Source organism: Saimiri boliviensis, chromosome 4, assembly GCF_048565385.1.
Source record: "Saimiri boliviensis isolate mSaiBol1 chromosome 4, mSaiBol1.pri, whole genome shotgun sequence".
NCBI lineage: Eukaryota > Metazoa > Chordata > Mammalia > Primates > Cebidae > Saimiri > Saimiri boliviensis.
In genome coordinates this window covers 72,268,777-72,287,830 of record NC_133452.1, presented here as the reverse complement: position 1 = coordinate 72,287,830, position 19,054 = coordinate 72,268,777, and the positions used below count along the sequence as shown (strand labels likewise).

At 41.2% G+C, this 19,054-nt stretch overlaps 1 protein-coding gene across 3 annotated transcripts in view; it reads left to right on the top strand.

Moving 5' to 3' along the window:
• The first annotated feature begins 16,680 nt into the window (after positions 1–16,680).
• The window catches only part of KLHL32 (kelch like family member 32), a 217,667-nt gene continuing 215,293 nt past the window's right edge, over positions 16,681–19,054 (top strand). For 2 of the 3 annotated variants that reach the window (XM_003922918.4, XM_074397685.1), the window contains exon 1: positions 16,681–17,089. The gene's annotated coding sequence lies outside the window, so the exon portion shown is untranslated. The remainder of the gene's footprint in view (positions 17,090–19,054) is intronic. The other variant, XM_039467803.2, reaches the window with a different exon arrangement.

Sequence of the window (19,054 nt, the reverse complement as noted above, 5' to 3'; positions counted from 1 at the left end):
ACAGCCAGCTTTGGAGGTGAGCCAGGTTACTGGACTGCAGCTCTATTATAAGATGTCACTTTCTCTAGACCCATGACAATGACTTTCACTTTGGAAGTGGGTGCAGGAGCTGGCTCCCACATTTACCATTGACCATTCTACTACCCGCAACATACCCTGTTGTGGACTCTCCTTCACTTGGAACCAGGAAGTGGCACAGGGAGGTCCCACATATGACCTCCCTGCTTTTAATAACCCCATCCCCAGGGAAAAAGAATGAGAAACATTCCAACAAAAGATAAAGAAAAACAAAGTAGACAAAATTTACCTCTCTCTGTGGCTATATCAAAGAGGATACACAAAGGGGAACACCCAAGGATGTGTTTATATGATGGCGGAAAGGGCTTGCTCCCCCATTCTTGAGAGAAAACAGTGTATCTGCAGCATTGTGTATGAGCACTCTAATTTGTGTTGATTGTTTTTATATTTTCAGGCTTCCTAACTATACTGTAAGAACCTGTGGAGTGATATCATTATCACTTGCCTCCACATATCTACAGCACTTCATATGATGATTTGCAAACTGTACCTGCTTAATAAATGCTTGTTGCTGAGAATAAAATGCAAGTTTAAAATTTTTGTTGATTTTTAAAATCAATTGTACCCTAATGGAAGTTACTGATTTACTCCTCAATTTCTGTTGCATTTCCACACATAATCCCTTAAGCCTTTTAGGTAAATCCTCAGTATTAATAAGAATATGATTTTAATCTGGATTACCATGAGGCAATTAGATGTGGCATGCAGTTTGTTGATAAAATCAGAGAACCATAAAACTAGAAGAAGCACAAGCTTTGACTCTCAAGGGAGTGCTTTCCAGGATAATTAATTGCCAATTTTATTTTAAATATCATCACTTACAAAAATTATAAGTATATTCAGTACATATGGTAAATTCTATATGAATATGTATTGTAAAATGAATATGGTTAATTGTATAAATAACATAATAATATATAACTATATTTTAACTTTTTAAAACTGTATAACTAGTGCTTTAATGTTATGAATTAGTTTTCTAGGGCTGCCATAGCAAAGTACCATAAAATGGGGTGTTTAAACAACAGAAATTTATTATCTCACAGTTTGTGGGGCTGGTAGTTCAAGATCCAGCTGCCAGGATGGTATAGTTCTGGTGTGGGCCCTCTTCTGAGTTGCTGACTGCAAATTCTCTTTGTATCTTCCACTTTTCTGATAGAAAATATTGATGTCTCTTGTAAAGAAAAAGAATTCTGTGCACATACAGGTTACTGCATCCTCCACTACCCTCAGTCCTGCAGCCCCACCCATTCCATTTCCTTAGGGACCTAGAACCAGCTCGAGCATTTTCAACTTCCCCCTATGGTTGTCACTGGTTTTAGCTCTTTACTCACAATCATCTTCTCTTACTTATTACTCTGCAGTATTTGACAATATTGGTCATGCCCTTCTTTTTGAAATGCTCTTTTCCCACATATCTCTCTGGTAGGTACTCTGTGTGTGTGTGTGTGTGTGTGTGTGTGTGTGTGTGTGTGTGTGTGTGTGTCTGCCGTTCTTCCATTTTGCCCCTTAAATACAGATTTCCTTCACACTTTGTCCTAGGCTCTTGGCTCTCTTCACTCTGCACCCTCTCTGAGTAATCTCTTCCTGTTGCTGGCTTCAATTTCCATCTTATTTTGATGACTCCCAAATCTATCACTCCAGCCATCTGCTTTATAGACATCTCCTCCCAGGCGTCCTACAGGCCTTTCAGACATAACATTCTGAACCTGAACTCATCATCTCCCCCCACAAATCTGCTCTTTCTCCTTTGTCCCTTAGTTCAGTGGTGGCCATCACCATCTCCCCAGGTGTCCAAGGGAGAAACCTTGCAGAATCCTCAACTCTTAACCCCTTCCCATCCCCGACTCTCATCTTCTTCCTGGATTTCACCCTCCTCACTGGCTTTCCTCACTCTGCTCCCAGAGGGAGGCCACAGTGGTGCTTTAAAATAAGCCAACTTGCTCATCACTCTGATTAACAACTAAACAATTAAACCCTGCTTCTCAGTCCATGCTTTCTCTGTAGCTTCCACATTTCATCCCTTTCCCCTTCCATCTTTAGTCAATAAACTTTCTCTTTTCCTAGGACCCATTGTGACTTTTCCTGTGTTACTCCCTCTACTGGAATACTTTTTTCTCCATTGTCCCTTAAAATGGCGAACTCCTACTCTCTCTGCTCTTCCCCTGGCTGTGAGACGGGGTAAGTTAACTTAGCTATGCTTCAGTTTCCTCTTCTGTAAAATAGGGATAATACTAATAATTTGCTCCAGGGATGTTAGAGAAACCAAATTAAAGAAAACATGCTTAGGATTTAAACTGAAGCATACAAGGTACTCAATGAGTATTAGCTATTATTATTATTACTTATTGGACTCAGTTTATATGTCACTTTATCCAGGACTCCTTGCCTGACCTGGAAAATCTCAGTAAGGGACCCTCCTAACTACTTCCATAATCCAGTTCCTCTGCAGTGTAATTGCCTGTTCATTTGTCTGTCTGCTCCTCTCCCTACCACTGCAGGTATGCCCTTCCCACCAAGATAGCTTGTAAGCCCTGTGGGGGAAGGAACCATAACTATCAGTTTTACCGTGGTTTTCTATATTCCTAGTAGAAGCTCAAAATTTTTTGTTGTCTGAATGAAGATAGATGAAAAATTATTTCAATATATTATTGCTCTCTGTTTGTGCTAAGTCACCACTTTCTGAATCAGCTCTGAAGTGCTTTAACTCTTACCAAGCATGGGATTATACTTATAATCTTGCTAAGATTAGAAAGAACTGCTAATGAGGTATAGCCTTCTTCACACTACTGTCCAGTTGAGGTACATCATAACTCCAATTAGCCTTGGCAACACCCCAGCAACTAATAAACTGAATTATGCATATCCTACTGGAGAGCAGAGGCTAATTAGACAAATTATGGTCTATTTGGTATTGGCATTTGTCTGGGAGACCCAGACTAATTGCAGTAACCAGTCACTGTCTTTGAAACGTAATGTAGGTCCCAGCTTGACTGCTGGCAGCACTCACTTTAAATTCATACATACCCAGTGGTTTTCTGGCACATGTTTAATACCTGGCTCTCAGGGAAAAAGCCCTAATTTGTGGTGTTTATTCAGTTTCATGGTGTAAACAGTGATACCTTGACTGATGTCAATGTGACATTGCCAAATTCCTGAAATTTTATCAATAACTTTTTGCAAGTGGTGCAAGCATGCTCCAGCACGCTGCAGTCTAGATGGGTAGGCAGGGAGACTAGATGAGCTTTACATTAATGAATAAGAAATTTTCTTAAGAACATGAGCATTAACTGTGCATGATTGGAGAAAAATTTTGAAAGGTAGTGATGATTCTGAGAGTGGCCTGGATCAGAATATTGCCAGACTTTCCCTTAACCTGTGTGCACCTCAATAACTAGGGCTCTCCTCCTGCAGGCTAGGCTGGCACTGTCCCCTCTGCCATAGGGGAAGGGTGTGGTGGGCAGATGTCCATGTCCTAATTCTTAAAGTCTATAGAGAGAATATACTACCTGACAAAGGAGAATTAAGGCTGCAGATGGAATTAATGTTGTAAATCATCTGGCTTTAAAGTAGAGAGGTTATCCTGGATTATCCAGGGGACACAATGTAATGAGAAGAGTCCTTAAACGTGGAAGAGAGAGGCAGAAAGGGAAGAACCAGACAAATGGCAACATGAGAAGGATTTAGCCTAATGATCCTGGCTTTAAAGAAAGAGGGGAAGCCCACAAGCAAAAAAGTGTGGATGACCTCTAGAAGCTGGTGGAGAGGCACAGAAACAGTGTCACTAGAGCCATCCCAAAGAAACTGAGCCCTGCTGGCATCCTGATATTAGCCCAGGGAGACCCATGCTGGATTTCTAACCTAAGAATTGGAATATAATACATTTTTATTTGTCCTATTTCAAGCGTCGGTATTTGAGATAATTTGTTATGACAGCAATAGGAAACTAATACAAAATGGTATCACTGTTGACCACTACCAAAAATCCTCTGAATTTGTTAAGTCCTCGCTTAACTTTGACTTCTTATCTAGTGGGCTCCAAATCATTGGCTCTGCAGCCTTAACCATAATTCTGCCTCTGGCCCTTCATTCTTAATAATTGCATTTGGTGCCGGGCGCGGTGGCTCAAGCCTGTAATCCCAGCACTTTGGGAGGCTGAGGTGGGTGGATCACAAGGTCAAGAGATCGAGACCATCCTGGTCAACATGGTGAAACCCCGTCTCTACTAAAGATACAAAAAAATTAGCTGGGCATGGTGGCTCGTGTCTGTAATCCCAGCTACTCAGGAGGCTGAGGCAGGAGAATTGCTTGAACCCAGGAGGCGGAGGTTGCGGTGAGCCGAGATCGCGCCATTGCACTCCAGCCTGGGTAACAAGAGCGAAACTCCATCTCAAAAAAAAAAAATAATAATAATAATAATAATTGCATTTGGTGTTGCTGGCATTTGAAACGTGGCTTTGCCAAATGGATTATGTTTTGTCTACCTCCCTGCACTACTGACTTTTTAACACATCCCCAGACAAGTCACCCCTTATTGTCATGAGGGAGAAGGAGATTTAGCTGGGCATAGCCTTGACACTGTTCCTCTCCTTTCCATTTCCATGGCCCACATTATATGCCATGTTCCCAGCACTTAAATCCTGGACAATTCTTTCTCTTTTATTTATTTTTTTTTTTAGAGACATTCTCACTATGTTGCCCAGGCTGGAGTGCAGTGGCTATTTATAGGTGAGATCTCACTACTGATCAGCATGTGAGTTTTTACCCTCTCCGTTTCTGACCTGGGATGGTTCACCCCTCCTAGGCAACTTGGTAATTCCCTGTTCCTGGGAGGTGACCATATTGATAATGAACTTAGTGCAGACATCCAATCACCATAGCACACTGCAGCCCAGAACCCCTGGGCTCAAGCCATCCTCCCACCTGAGCCTCTGAGTAGCTAGGACTACAGGTGCAGACCATTGCACCCAGCAATCCTGGACAATTTCAATGACCCTTCCTCCAACCCATTAAGAAGGTCAATCCTCCTAAAGAGAAACAAGTGTCACTTGTGCCTCCTGACTTAAGTAGGAACACCTTGGATTAGCATTTACAGCTTCCCATTATTTTGCCCCAACTTTCTCTTCTGAAGGTATTTCTCCAAATTCTTCTACTGAAATTTATAATTCAGTCACAATGGTACCTAGAGCTATTTTGCATCTTCCTGCTTCTTAACTCATATCCACTCACTACCCACTACTCAACAAGTATTTACTGAGGGGTTGCTGTTTTCTAATAGCTGTTCTGGGCACAGTAAAATGCACAACAAAGGATAAGACCCTCCTAATGGGCAAGATAATGGCTATGCTATTGCAGATCTCACAACCTAATGAAAGACATAGGAACACAAAAGTTCAGTAAAAATATGGCAACAGATGATAGCAATACAAGCCAGGTGCCTGAGAGCTCAGTGGAGGGAATGATTTGGCTGCTTTCTTTGTGATTCAACTTAGAAGCAGCTCTGAGTTGAAAGAGCACTGATCTTGGGAGAAAATATGGATTTCAGCCAATTACTTTCTGAAATTAATTTCCTGGTGAATTTGATAAATTGATAAGACTCTATCCATGAAGCAAAATAATAAAATAATAATGGGATTGTATAATACTCATTGTACTGAGAATTAATAATGCTCTGTAATTGTAAAAGTACTACATACATTTGATTCCACATTTACCTATGAAAAAGATCAGAATATGCCACCCCAAAATATGCCACTTCGGCATAAGGATTATTTTGAGCTTAAGGCAATTAAAAACAGAAAATACAGAAAAAGCTCTTTGCCATCCCCCACCTGCCTAAAAGTAGGACATAAAATTCCCCTTATAAAGGTGTTTCCCTTTCCTTTCCCAAAAAAGAAAACCATCATTATTAGAGGAAAAAAAGAGTTACAATAAAAACTCCAGCTGAATTAAATTAAAAGGAGCTTAATTGAGCAATGAATGATTCACAAATTGAGCAGCCTCCAGAATCAGCAGATTCAGAGAGACTCCAGAGGTGTCTTGTGGTCAGAACAAATTAGAAGACAAAGAAGTAGAGTGATGTACAGGGATTGGAAGTGAGGTACAGAAACAGCTGGGTTTGTTACAGGTTGGCATTCACCTTATTTGAACACAGTTTGAACACTCAGCAGTGTATGAATGATTGAAATATGGCTGCTGGGGTTGTCTAAGACTCATCTATTGTTATAGCACATACTCCTAAGTTAGGTTTTCAATCTTGTCTACTTATTAAATTTAAGGTCACAGTTCATCCACAAGGACTCAAATATAGAAGTACAGAGTCTTTCTCAGGCCATATTTACTTTACTTTTACAAAAGTCAGCACCAAGATGAGTCTGTATAAATAAACCTTACTAAAGTAACCCTTACTTTCCATTAACTTCCCTTATATATTACCATCCCATAATTTACTGTCTCTTGAAGTTCAAACCTATTTTTCTTTGTCATTTTCCCATAATTAATCACCCTTTGTTAGAATGGTACATGAGTCCTGTCCTTGGGTCAAATTGCTTCATTGCTTCTTCCATTCTTTTCTATGAAGGTCCCTGTACACATAAAAATTAGAATATTAACATAAAAATTTTGTATGCCTTTTTTCCTGTTAATCTGTATTTTGTCCATTTAATTCAAAGGCCCCAGTGAAAACATAAGAGAGTAGAAGAAATATTTTCTTCCTCCTGTACATTTATTTAAGTAAAACATGATTTATGACCCAAATTATATACTATTTATTCTTTCCTTCCTGTACATTTTTATAGTGCCATTTTTTTGGTGCTCATCATACAGGAACTGTTTTTCTATCTAAAAGTAATGTGTGGTGAAATACAATCAAACTACAGAAAAATGCATAAAACACAAATGTACAACCTAATTACTGCAATAGGAACAACCCTGAGCCCTGTCTACAGTCAAAAACATAACCAGAACCTTAGGAGAACCCTATGTACACTTTATATAAGCACTTTTCACATGCTGTTTTATCTGCCTTATTAAATTGCAAGGATTTTGAAGACTGGCATATTACTCAAGATTTTTATGTTGGAAATGATAAAACTCAAATTAACCAAACAAACAGAAAATGAGAAGTTGATTGCACACAAAATTAAATGCTGGGAAGTATGGCGGTGGAGCTGGACTTAGGATAACCTAGGATGCAAGCACTATCACTTCCTCTCTCTCACTTCCTCTTCTCTCCTTGCTTCCATCCTCTCTGCTTCTCTCTGCATGATAGCCTCACTGTCACAAAGTGGATGCCCTGGAGACTCAAACCCTGTAGCTGTCAGATCAGAAAAGAGATTCCCTTTACTCAGCTTGAGTCTTGAAGAAAAACATCCTGGGAAAGGTCTATTGTTTGCCTGATTTGAGGTCCATGCCCCAAACTGTTATCAAAAGGAGGATGAGGTTAGAGAGAGATACTGGCAACAGAAAACAGCAGCTATGTCAGAGGTGCCATTTCTTGTTCATGCCCCAAATGATCATTACGTTCTTCACAGAGGAGACAATACTGTCTTTAATATTGCAAGGGTCCCAGCGGGAACTTCAACACGGCCTCCTCTGGTATTCAGGCATGTTTGGGTTTGTCAGAAAGACTGCTGGGTGTGGTTCTCTGTGTGCCAGAGATCAACTCCTGTGATGGGCTTAAGAGACTTCAGGGAAAAGAGCATCATCCTAAGTGAAATAAGAGACAAGGAGCATCTTTAGTGGAAGAACATCAAAGGACTAATGATTTTTGAGGACAGAACATCTTTCTTACTCAGATTGTCCCCTAAGCTAGCTCTCTGAGACTCAGGTCTGTGCCTAGAAAAGGGTTTCTAACAGTTGGGGTCAGATAATTCATTGTTGCAGGGGCTATCTCATGCATTGTAGGATGTTTAGCAGCATCCCTGTATTTACCCTCCAGATGCAAGTAGCATTCTTCTCTTCTAGGGACAAAAAATAGTAATGGTTCCAGACATTACGTCCCCTGAGGGAGAAAATCACCTTTTCTTGAGAACCACTGGCCCCGAAGAAAGAAGCTATAAAAAGGAGAAAAAGGAGTAAATAAAAATGGAAAGAGCTGCTGTCCAAAGCAGCCATGTAGTCTCACTCACAATATCTACAATGGACCATTTCTTGTGATAGCAAGGATGCATAGTGTGAGTTAACAGAGCTCATTGGTAAAATACCTTTGAGAGAACTTGAAATAAAATGTGGGGAAGCCAGGGATTCTAGTTTTTGTTAATCAGACAGACTAAAGCTGGAGAAATATTTTTGTGTTATTTTTGTCAGTTCTTATGACCTATTTTTACCTTCAGGCTGATATGGCTTGGGAAATATGAGTTAAATTTGAATGAATGGATGATTTTAATGAATGAAGTTAACATTCTTTTTTCTTAATTGGCATGCTTAAATTCACACATTACTACTGTTGGGTTAGAATTTTAGAAGTGTCAGGTATGTTAATCTACATTATACTACCGTAAAATAATGATGAACTTTCTGTGAAAATTGATCCCACACAGAGAGTTCTAAGATTAGAAACTAAAATTTTAATGTATCACTAAGTGTTCAATTTAAATTCCATGATAAGTGGCCTAAACATGAAAGAAAATTTTCAAAATAGGCTACTGTGAGATATCTTTACATTCAGTGGGTTACTCATCACTTTTTAAACAATAATTTATATCTTTAAAACTTGCATTAGGCCGGGCGCAGTGGCTCAAGCCTGTAATCCCAGCACTTTGGGAGGCCGAGGCGGGTGGATCACGAGGTCAAGAGATCGAGACCAACCTGATCAACATGGTGAAACCCCGTCTCTACTAAAAATACAAAAAATTAGCTGGGCATGGTGGCGCCTACCTGTAATCCCAGCTACTCGGGAGGCTGAGGCAGGAGAATTGCCTGAACCCAGGAGGCGGAGGTTGCGGTGAGCCGAGATCGTGCCATTGCACTCCAGCCTGGGTAACAAGAATGAAACTCCGTCTCAAAAAACCAAAAAAACAAAAAAACAAAAAAAAACTTGCATTAATTTGTTTTAAAATACTAATTCTGATTCCACTTGAAATGTGTTTTGAAGCAGTAATGGGGGAAAGATCAGTTTCTAATATCAACCACAATATCCTTTGGGCCTAAAACTATGCAGTGCTGCTAGACCGAGGGACCCCCTGCCAGCAACTGGTTCCTGCTTTTAACTTTTTTATGACTTTTTAAGAATAAGCCTTAAACCTTTTCTTTACTTATCTGACTGCCTTGTACCCTGGATAATGGTTTAACTGTCCGGATATTTGCAAAGCAAATGCCACCATAAGGGATGGCTTTGATTTCTGACTCAGAGACTCCTGAATGGGGAAGTTGAGATAAGTTGAGTCAGGAGTAGACAAAGGAGAATCCGGTTAAAAGATATTCTGATGAGCAAAACCAGAAAACCTTTTCACATCTCAGTTCTAAAACAAGATCAAACCAGAGATACCTGCAGCCAGGAGGAATAATGTCTGGATGTAAACAAGCTTTGTGATCACAGGAAATTCTGTTACTTTTTACAACCACTGATTGCATATCTGACTTCTCTATTGTATAGGCCATGTAAGGTATACATTTGCATTTCCTCTTGCAACCATTGTGTATCTGATTTCTCTCTTGTATAGGCCATGTAAGGTATACATTTGCATTTCCTCTTGCTATGACGTAAACCAGAGCAGAAGAAAGTGTATTTATTCCTGGTCTTTGAAAAATAAAATTTGCTGTTTAGGCACAGCCTATCAGCCCTCCAGATGCCTCGCTTTCTCTCTCTCTGTCTTTATTACTTTTCCAAGCGAAGAGGATATAATAAAAGAAAATATTGAAAAGAAGTAATAAAATTCCACAATTAAGTCTACTTTAAAAGATGGAGAAAATGAAGAGCCATCGCTCTCCCTGGGCAGTATAGCACCCCTGTCCCCTATCGAGAACTTCACTCTTCCTTGGGAGAAGTCTTCCTTCCCCATTTCACATCCCCTGTCCTCCCCACCTCTCTTCTCCCTATCCCAGAACAGTGAGAGATTCATGACCTAAACTTGACTAACTACATTCTCCTGAGAATTTGCATCTTGGACGGAGTGAAATTATTATTATTATAATTTTTTTTTTTGTTTGAGACGGAGTTTTGCTCTTGTTACCCAGGCGGGAGTGCAATGGCGCGATCTTGGCTCACCACAACCTCCGCCTCCTGGGTTCAGGCAATTCTCCTGCCTCAGCCTCCTGAGTAGCTGGGATTACAGGCACATGCCACCATGCCCAGCTAATTTTTTGTATTTTTAGTAGAGACGGGGTTTCACTATGTTGACTGGGATGGTCTCGATCCCTTGACCTCATGATCCACCCGCCTCGGCCTCCCAAAGTGCTGGGATTACAGGCTTGAGCCACCGCGCCCGGCTCCGGAGTGAAATTATTTAGATTCCTGGTCCTACTAAAAGCTTGGATATTCAGGTTTTCCTTCCCAGTCCCTCAATTCTATGAGCTATCAGTATCCTTCCAGTTAAATATCTTCTTTGCTTTACTTCCAATAAAGTAATTAGGTTATCAAGAATCAATTTCAGTTGCTTAAAACAGAAGCAAAAAATTGTAACTGATAAAGGAAACTCTTATTAAAAACTATTGTGGATCATCTGTCACTTTGATCAAAGAGAATGGGAAAGGGTTAGGAAAGAATATGGAATTAGAACTGAAAGGTAGATTTCTTGAGTCTATGCTGACCAAACGTTGAAAGTATGGGATCTATTCATATGTGTTTCATTTGTTTGTTTTTTAATCTCCTACTTTTACCGGGTTTACATACAGGTGTGGTTATGTAGTTGCCAATGTTGCCTGATTAATTTTAGGATTCCCATAATATTTAGGCAATTTTTTTCTGACTGTGATGCTTACTATTCTAATAATGCAATTAAAAGTATTATAATAGCCACTTTTATAAATTGATTCTAAAAAGTCATGATTTTAATTTACTGATGCATTTTAATATAAATATTGCTCATGCTCATCATAAAAATAATAAACAGTACAGAGGGGTAGAAAATGAAAAATAAAAGAGCCACATCACCCCCTTTTTCAGATAAAATCACATTTCTTACCTAGGATATTTCTAGATGTAACTGATACGACTTTGTTTCCTGGTGTTTTCTCGTACTTGAGCTGTTGCCCATTCAACCAAGTAGGAATTTCACAAAACTTACCTCAGTGGAGGGATAGCATTAGAGACCATAGGTTAAGAAAACCAATCAACCAACCAGATTTGCTTCTTGGTTTAATAAGTTTCAAAAGGCCAGTCCTCAGAGGAAAGGCAAGGTCTTATATATGCAGGAACAGAAACAGTTAAGGGGAAAAAAAACATGATGAGGAAGAGTGAATCTTGCTAACTGGAAAGACTGGATAGGCTTCCCTGGGTTGGGCTGATAGTAAGATCATGACTACTCAGTAAGGGAGCATGGTTCTTTGGGTGAGGGAAAGGGGCCTGGTCAAGGAAAATCGTTGGAGAGCAGTGTCAGCCTCACAGACAGCATTCCTCTACCACTATGTGCACTGCTGGCCACCTCCAGCACCTGCTGACACCAAGTCTTCATTCAACTGTCACCTGTGCTACAGAGTGTGTTAGTTTTCCTTTCCATGGTGTCCCACCTTCCAACATCCAGAAGGAGAGAATATTAGCCCTAAGAGGGGCCTATCCTGACGTTTTGGATAGCCTAGGACATGTGTGAATTCCCGGGTTAGAGTGTGGCACAGAGCATCAATGGTAGTGAGGTGCCATAGAAGGTCTGGGACCTTGACGTGTATGAGACTGAACAAAGGCATCTTCAGATTCACGCTTCTCCTGAGCCAGTAAAATGGAAAAACATACACAGTTACACACACATCTCCCTGCTTCTCCTCCTCTACTTTCACACAAACTACATCACATTATACCTATTGATCTTCCACTTACACTTTTCACTTAGTGATAGATCTTTGATATCAGTGTGAAAAGATCTACGCTGTTTTTTAAATGGATACTTAGTATCTTCATAATTTGACTAGTCCCCAAATAACGGACCTTTAGTTACCTCCTTCTCTCTCTCTCTCTCTCTGTCTCTGTCTCTGTCTCTCTCTCTCTCTCTCTTTCTCTCTTCCCCCTTCTCCCTCCCTTTTTCTCTCTCAAGTATTACCAAGCTTTCATGAATATCCTTTCACATAAGTCTCCGCACTTTTGCTTGAGGTAACCCTAGGATGAATTCTTAGAATTAAAATTGCTGGACCAAAAAGCATGAGCTTTTAAGAAAAAATAATGAATGTAAACATTGACAAGTCATCTTCCAAAATATTTGTATTGACTTGCATTCTCATAAGCTCTTCTTTACTCATATTCTCTGTACACTAGGTATTATGGTCTTTTTACATCTTCGCCAATCTGATACATGAAAATTACAATTTATTTTTAAATCTGCCTTATCGTTTTTTTTTTTTTTTTTTGAGACGGAGTTTCGCTCTCGTTACCCAGGCTGGAGTGCAATGGCGCGATCTCGGCTCACTGCAACCTCCGCCTCCTGGGCTCAAGCAATTCTCCTGCCTCAGCCTCCTGAGTAGCTGGGATTACAGGCACGCGCCACCATGCCCAGCTAGTTTTTTGTGTTTTTAGTAGAGACGGGGTTTCACCATGTTGACCAGGATGGTCTCGATCTCTCGACCTCGTGATCCACCCGTCTCGGCCTCCCAAAGTGCTGGGATTACAGGCTTGAGCCACCGCGCCCGGCAAATCTGCCTTACCTTAATGATGACTAAGAATCCTCTTTGTATTTTGTTGAACCTATTTCATTGTGCAATTAGAATATTCTTTCGTATGGGTAGCAGTTATTTTCTATTCAGCAATGTAAATTTTTACAAAGCTCCCATTATGTGTCTAGTTGATTATGGTGAATTAGACTGAAAACAAGAACAGCATTTGCTATCAGAGAATGTAGCAGAGAAAATGTAAACACCAAATACTTGAACAGTAAAAAGTTTCCGGTGGCAATAGTTTTGAGTGACGCTGGCACTGGCTCCTGATGAATAGGATGAATTAGCTACAAAATGTACCCACAGATAATTGAGTAAAGTGAAGTGTTAGAGTTGTTTTGTGTTCTCCACTTGAAAACTAGAGAATATCAGCCAAAAATCAATTTTGGTTTTGGCATAATTAATACTGATCTGTTCTCTCAAGTCATACAGTAATTAGAAATATGGCTCAGTGATTCCTTAATGTCATTACTGGTTTGCGATAGAAAACCATAACACTGGCATTAAGAATGACACTTTCCTCCTTACTTGCTTTGGGAGGAGGCAGCTATCAGGAGTTGCACAAAGAACTATGACATAGCTCTCTTTTCATGGTGTAGTTTTAGCTAGCAATCTGATCTGTCTAGAGACAGTTTCAAATCTGCTTCTCCCAGGGCTGTCAGAATACAGACTTTATAAAAACTCACAGCACTAGATGTATGCTATCCTCCTATATCTTGGCTCATGGACAGGCTGATGATAGATGAAAAAAAAAATGCTGCAAAAACTTGTGTTCCAAGATGCTTACCAAAGTATATTAAGAGGCAAGCAGAAAAAAACAAAAAAGTATTTCATACTCAACCAAACTCTAGGATACTTGTTTAAGAAAGTGAAAGAGGTTTCTTTCGTGCAAGACCTTAGTGTTTAATATACCAATGTGACACGGACCTAGTTTTCAGTGTTTCCCCAACTCATTTGAGCTGGCACCCTATTTCCTGTAGTGAACATATGCTATTTTCCAGCCACCCAGTTCCACTCTACTTTTTAAATCTGGTGGAGCTATGAGCAGGGGTCCCACACTACCACAACTGAGGGACAGGCCAATGCTCTAGGCTAGGGCAACTGGAAGGTGGAGACTACAATTGGGAGTACAAAGAGCAATCAATTGGGGCTCACCCATTTCAGCAATGGAAGACACCATACCACAACATTCCTCACATTATCATCACTGCTGTCACTGCTTCTGTACCCTTTGGAGTTGCTGTTACTCCAGCTAGCTTTCTATCCTGTATATCTAGATAGGCTTCCCAGCAATTTTTTTTTTTTTTTTTTTTTTTTTTTTGAGACAGAGTTTTGCTCTGTCGCCAGGCTGGAATGCAGTGGCACAATCTCATCTCACTACAACTTCCATCTCCCTGGTTCAAGCAATTTTCCTGCCTTGGTCTCCTGAGTAGCTGGGACTATAGGTGCATGCTACTACACCCAGCTAATTTTTTGTATTTTTAGTAGAGACAGGTTTCACCATGTTAGTCAGGATGGTCTCAATCTCCTGACCTTGAGATCCACCTGCCTTGACCTCCCAAAGTGCTGGGATTACAGGCTTGAGCCTCCTGCTCCCCAGCCGATTCCCGTCAATTTGCAAGCTCCTGATTTCCTTCTATTAAGTTCCTTCTTGCCTAAATTGGGCAGAGAGTTTTCAGTTGCAACCAGACTCACACTTTTTGAAAAAGTCTTCTTCAGCTTATCTCTCATAAACAAACTAGATTGAAACAGGAATATAAATTACTAGATTGAAACAGGAACAATGTATATTTATTGACAACTAAAAGACCTGTGTGGATTACACTGCCTAACGCATTCTAGAAGCTCAAAAAAATTGCTGAACAAATAATTAGTTTTCCAAAGAACAGCTTTTGGAAAGTATTATTTTAAGTCATTTTCTCAATAAGAAGACCATATATAACGGTACCTAAGAAAGAAATAGTGCCCAATACGTTGCTCCTCTAGTAGTGGAGTAAACTGAAAAATACATTTGTGTTGAATTTGGTGGCTATTGAATAAATTACTCTCTCTTATTTTAGAGAAATAAGAGGTTTAAGATAAAACATAAACTTTAAATAAATACTAAGGAGTCATTTAGGAAAAACTTGCCCTCTTTGAACTAGACATTTTACTAGACATTTAACATTTAAACCTCAACTCTTTGTGTCAATGAACAATATTTAGTGAGTAGATACTATGTGGCAGACATTGTGCTAGTACCAGGAGATACTATGACACACCCAGCTTGGGCAGTAAGAGTCTTCCATAGTCACACAGATGGTGAGTTGGCAGTGTAAATATTCTTTTCCTGTGTAAATGCAATTATAGTCTTTGCTCTACTTAATTATACTAAATAAATAGCTTGTATTTATTTTAAACAGATAATCCAATCAACATAAATGGGATTAAAATGTTAAGTATTCTCACTTTAGTGACAAACATCTTGGGAATCTTAAAGAAGTGTTTTATTTATTGATACCAATCACTGTCAATATTTTTGGTTCAAAGATGCTTTCATATTAAATATAAGACAACACAATGAAAACTGTCAAGTTGCTTATGAAAAATTCTTAGGATGACACTGAACCTAATGCTTGTAGTCAGTTGTCATTCTTTCCCTTGTATCTTTGATGTGTCCAGGACACAAGTAGGTACCCAGGATTCTAACGTCCAAATATCAAAACCATGAAAATTAAGCACTAGAAGCCAGACAGATAACCCCCAGAAGGAGCAAATGAATAAACTCCAAAATCTTGTGGATCTAGAAGTAGAAAATAATCGAGGAACCACTGATTTGAGGCCAATGAGAACATTAAGGACACTTCAAAATAGATCAGGGCACTGTTCCCAGTCCAACTCTGTGGCAGAACATAAACCTGCAAGAAGTAGGATTAACATACCAGCTTTGCAGTAAGTTAAATCCTGAACTTCTGCAAAATACAGTTTACTCCAATTTAATTACATTCTACCTGCTTCTGGTGGCTTATCTCCACGTTGGACTGAGGTTTTCAATGCAGTGGTGGAATATGTACCTATTAAAATTATCCACTTTGCTTTAGTGTGAGTTTCTCAGCATGTATGACACAGGAGTGACCTGAATGACTCGCAAGTGGCGCAGGAGTGTGCCAGGCCCTGGAATTTAATGGTATGGTTCTGTGGTGGTTGTCTGTTTGCAGGTTTATTGCTGAGTTAGCAGTAACCACATTAATCACTCCCTTTCTCATTTCTCAGGCTTGGGGTTTTCGTCTACTTCGGGAGGTTGGTCCCCTGTCATTTCTTAAAGTTACTGTGAATTTGTTCTGGTCAGTACCATAAAGTGTATTATCCTAAGGACTGCCACTGTAGGGCCGCGAGGACCAGCGGCAACTTGAACTTCTCTCCGGAACACGAGAGTTAGGGCCACGGCGTCTGTTCGCTCAGGCTGCCCACCAGCCCTGGGAAAGGAGTCTGGTGGCGAGTAGGCTGGGTTCTAGGGTCTCAGTCATCGCAGTGCTGGCTGCAGGCTGCACATGTGACCCAGCGGCGCAGGTGCCGAGAGCTAGGAGGAGGGCGGCGTGGAGGAGGGGACTTCCGGGGCCCGCGGCGCGTGCTGGCTGCTAGCCGGCGGCGTGGGCAGGGGCGGCGGAGGAGCGAGCGCGCTGGCGGCGGACTGCGGCGTTGCGCGGGGGCGGAGCGGGGATGGGCACGGGCTCGCAGGGGAGGGGGAGTGGAGGGGAGAGGGAGTGGGGGGGAGTGGAGGGGAGTGGGGGGGAGGGGGAGCGAGCGCGCGGGCTCGCTGGAGGCGGCAGGGGGCGGAGCCCTGCGGCGTCTGAACCCTCCTCGGGGGTGCCAAGGTGCGTCTCCAGGCTGACGCGACCGCCCGGGGTGGAGCCAGCGGGACGTGCCACCTGCAGTGCTGCCTAGGGCTTTTTATTTACTAGGGAGCAGTTCCCCGCGCGACGGTCCGGGAGCGCGCAGGCACTCGCGCGCACACACATGCACGCAGGCACACACACACACACACACACACTCACACGCATACGCTAGCACGTTCGTCTTCACTACTGCATCCCAAACCAGCAGAGCGAAGCTACTGCGGGTTCTCTTTACCTCAGCATCGTGGGGCGAAGCAGAGCCATTGTGCATCAACCAGAGGCCGGCGCCTGCGCTGGCGTCCCGGGCACCTAACCCAACAGACCGCTCACCCCGTCGGGTAAGCCAGTCTCTCTCCTTGTAACCTGTTCTGCGGACCCGAGGGAGAGGGTGGGAGGCTGCACCAGTGGTGGCAGACCCGGAGTTGACATCTCAGCGGCTGGCAACCCATGCAGCCTCTGCCCGTGTCGTCTAACGGGAGCAGCCACTACTCAGGTTACTTATGCTGTCAGCCCTTCCCCCTTCCTCCCTTCCCCCCCAGCCCAGTATGTACTGTGCGCCTTGGTTGCCAAGGAGACTTGCTTAAACATCAGCCCAGGGACATCTATTGAAAGACCTGGTTTCTTAAATGATGCTGTTATTTATTTTGATATTTAAAATAAAATAGACACTGAGGACCTTGTGGTAATTAGGCATTCGTTAATCTGTATTCAGGTGGCAGTTTCATTCAACTTCAAGAAAAGCAGTAATTGCACTATATGGTATGCTTTAAAAAGGGTTCGTCAGATGCATTTTTCAACGGATTGTGTCTTGAATCATAATTTACTCCTATTTTAGTGATCTTAGAAAGAGAGCGGACTCCAGTTTAGATCCCTTCTTCCCCTCTGTTTCCAGTTTTATTTGGCAGTTCACTTAGTCGTGATTATTTTAAATTAAAAGCAGAAAATGATTTAATTGTGGTTCCCCCCACAAGGATGAGCCTCTGTCGTAAATTGACCAAAACAGGAATACTTGTTTGTGAATTCGTAATGTAAAAAGGTAGCATTCATGACATACATCTTTATGTCCCCTGCATCATTATTTAAGTGCAGTTTGCTGCACCTTTGCCCATTTATGAGAAGATTCTGTTTTCTTTCAAATCCCTTATTTTTTTGGAAATCTGTCTACCTCTGTACACATACAGAGATAGATATAAAATGTGTGCCATGGCTTGCTAGAGCTTATATGAAAGTGTAGTTGTTTACTTGTTTTTTGTTATTGTCTGATGGACTGACTGGATCCTCTACTGGAACACTGATAGGCCCATGAAAGATGTCAGTACTTCTGTTTCACAGGAGCCCCTAGTACCTGGGCTGTCAGTTTTGTTTTGTTTTGAGGCTTCAGGTGTCTAGTGGGTGAATTTGTAACACAGTACATGAAGGCATCAGCAATCCAGTAATTACACTTTGCACGAGTTTCATACCTCCATCACAAACAAATGATCCAGTAAAGATCCACTGGCATTCAAGAATTCATTTTGTTTTCCTTTGATATTTGTTCATCTTTTCTACTTCTTGTTAAGTTAGACAAGGAAATAAGTCATATTCTTCTAATTTAGATTTTAAACTCCGTCATAGAGAGTGTAATAAATAACGTGAGGAGCAAGTAAGCCAAATAATGACTGAGGTAGAGGGGATTTATGCAACTCACAGAGCTCTGGGATATGAATGATGATGACAAACATTTTGCATTACAGTGTAGAAAGCACATTTCATATACTTCTTTTTTAATCCCCACAACCCTTTGAGGCCAAGAAATTACCTTCAATTTAAAGCTGGGGAACCCAAGACTCAAACCTTGCCGAAGGTCATAGCTAGTGAATGGGGAAGCCCTTTTTGGATCCAGTCTCCTTGCCCTTCAAAAAAAGTTGTGTCTGTTTCAGATGTGTGCAAGGATCTGACCAGTAAGATGAAGTGCAGCAGGCCTAGAGAAGACACGTGAGGGAGGGGGTAGGGAGTGTGAACTGTGGCCCCTGGAACTTTGCAAACCACTGTAAAGGAGGCAGCTATCACGTCACTGTAGATGATTGTTACTATTCAGGCTCTAAAACATGACAGTGTTTCAAGGAAAACAGAAGCTTCTGGATTTTTTATTTGAGGCGTCCTTAACTTTAAAAGCTGTAGGACCACATAAAAAATGTATCTGGGTCATATCTGGCCTGTGGCCTGCTAGATTGCAACCCAAAACTACTGAGTTCTCACCCAATTCTAAGTTATTTTTCTTTAATAAAATACTGATGTGAACAAATACATCCATCATTATGAGG